Source organism: Diabrotica virgifera, chromosome 8 (assembly GCF_917563875.1).
Source record: "Diabrotica virgifera virgifera chromosome 8, PGI_DIABVI_V3a".
NCBI classification, from domain to species: domain Eukaryota; kingdom Metazoa; phylum Arthropoda; class Insecta; order Coleoptera; family Chrysomelidae; genus Diabrotica; species Diabrotica virgifera.
Genome location: NC_065450.1, coordinates 18,889,468 through 18,892,193, shown reverse-complemented (window position 1 = coordinate 18,892,193; position 2,726 = coordinate 18,889,468).

Below are 2,726 nucleotides of genomic sequence, written 5' to 3'. Positions count from 1 at the left end.
TAATGATGAATTTTGCAAGCAATAACATTATTTCTTTTATTGTTTTAGATATTCATTGAAGCTGAAAATAATTGAAGATTTAGATCCATATACAATTCAGTCATCAGAATTGGATTTTACAGTGCATTCCATCAATTACTGTTATAATGCTATTATAGATAGACTGGTAGAGTCTCACAGTTACTACTTTAAGCAGCAGATGAAAGCATACAAAAGCCTTCAGGCACATAAGAACCTTCACAACTGGATTTGTTTTGAAACATTTGATGTTTTGATGATTTCTATATTATTGTTGGAAAGGTAAGTCTTTATTTTATTTATTTACCATTAAAAAATATATGGATACCGTAAAATGGGGTGTAATTGACCGCTGGGGTGAATTTGACTAAAAATTTCGAAAATGATTCGAACATATGCTTATTTTTTTTTGGTTATTAATATTAGTAAATTTTATGCTAATTCTGTTCATTGTAAATGTATGTTGAACATATTTTATGTAAAATTTAAGAGTTTTTTTCTTGTATAAGTATACCAAAAAGCAGCCTCGAAATGATTAACTTAATTTGTAAGAAAATAAATACTCTTAAACTTTCTTATAAAAATCATTATACTAAAAATATTATTGGCAACTGTTGGTGTAATATTTCAACGAATCATTAACTGTAGATAAAAATACCAGTTACTAATTTTGAATAAATTTTTAAGTTTCATTACAATCTTCAAATTTGTCAACTTATGCACTTTTCGCTTAAATTTGGGGCGAAGTTGACCGCCGGGGTGAAGATGTCCATCAGGTCAAAACTTGCAGGACCTACATTGAATCGACGCTGCTATTTGTTTCGTAGTTTGAAACACGGACGGGAGCTGACGAGTAAAATATTTTTAAAGATAATTACCTACTTATCGACAATACATTTGTAGAAATTAGGATAAGAGGACCATGAACTTGCAGACATTTAATTACTGTGGAAACAGAATACTTTCACATTAATAATATAAAAACAAATTCATGGATTATAATAGAATATCAAACTAAGAGGAATATTAAACATTTTGCAGGACGAATTTCAGCGATTAAAGATGAGGAAGCTAATATTAATTTTCTAAAACTCTCAAAATTGGGAAAATTTATATGGCCTGATATTCTTGACGAAGACAATATTCCTCTAAGTAACATAATAAAAGTATTAAATGCGCCAAAAATTTGCCGAAGAGGCGAGCTGTGATATGTTTTGGACTTTTCTGCATATAATTTTAAATAAGTAACTTTCTTTATGTAATAAAAAGTTAATTAAAATGTTTATTTTAATTTAAAATCATTTTAGTGTGTTTATTGTGATGTAATTGTCTTTTTTTTACGCGATTGACTCTACTATTTTATTTATTTATATCTTTAGGCACTAAGTTTAATTTAAATAAAGGAAGACTTACTTATATTATTTTATTTACATCACTTATTTATTTTAATAATTACAAATAACACCAACTAACACATATAATTTATTGACAAACTCAAATTTATGATTTAATTAACTAAACATAATAATTCCGATAACTAATAAATACATTTCATATCTTCGATTCGAATACATTAAATTACGCGACGCGCTTCGATGAATGAATGACTGGCCTGTGCTTGAATCTCGGTTCTATATATACTTCGGCAGCGGTCGTCTCGAACGCCGTGGATAAGAATGGTATTGTCTCGTAACGCCGAGAAGCTTCGGGAAGAAATAGGCCAATTCGTGAGCGGACTAAATAGTGTCACATTGCCCCCTCCATAAAAGATGGTTCCTCCTGGAACCTTGTCGGGACTGGAACTGGATGCTGGTATCTGCAACTGGATCCTCTTTTACAACTTCCAGTTGTATAAAAGTGGCAGGGGACGGTCTTCGCTCCGCACCAGTAACTATGCGGATTGCAACAGACTAACACCCGGACCTCGGTGTCTTGAAAAATTTCTTCTACCATATTTCGGATAACTCTCCAGTCTAATTGGCGGCATTCTAACTTTGGCATGGCTAACTTTTGCACGTCGGACTCCAACACGTGCTCTCTCAATTGAATTAATGCATCCCATACATTTTGGTAGGTAGGTTGGTCATGGACAGTGTCTTTTGTTACCAGATAGAATAGGTAACGTGATGCATCTTGGAGTTTCAATGCTTTTCCAGGAGCTGGCAGTTGGCATTGAAGTTCTGCAACTCGACCAAACTTCCTTCGGAAGGCGGATGCCAACCCTCGTGCGTCTTTGATACCGGCCGGGATGGTATGGGCCAGTGAATAGTCATCGTTAAGTGCGAGTAGATCTCGCTTTTCTTCATTGGTAACACCATGTCTCGCTTTACCGGTACCTCCATAGGCCCCCATGATCTCCTCAAACGTGAGGTCAGGCATCTCTCGAACTTGGTTTACTTCCACTTCTTCATCTACGTCGTGGTCTCCCTCGTATGGCGCAAACCGGTTATGGTGGACTATCATCGGCTTTCCCCTAGGAATCTTGCTTATTGACAATGAGGTACGGACCTTCCCAGAACTGCTGCAACTTGGGAGAACAACCTGTTCGCTTCTTTGGATTATAAAGCCAGACTTTGTCGTTCTCCTTGAAACATCCCCTCTCGGCTTGGGTATCGTATCGTTTCTTCATTCGGTCGCTAGCGATCTGAAGATTAGAACGGACCAACTCATGTATATCGTCCATTCTTCTTCGTAATTCATTCACGTAA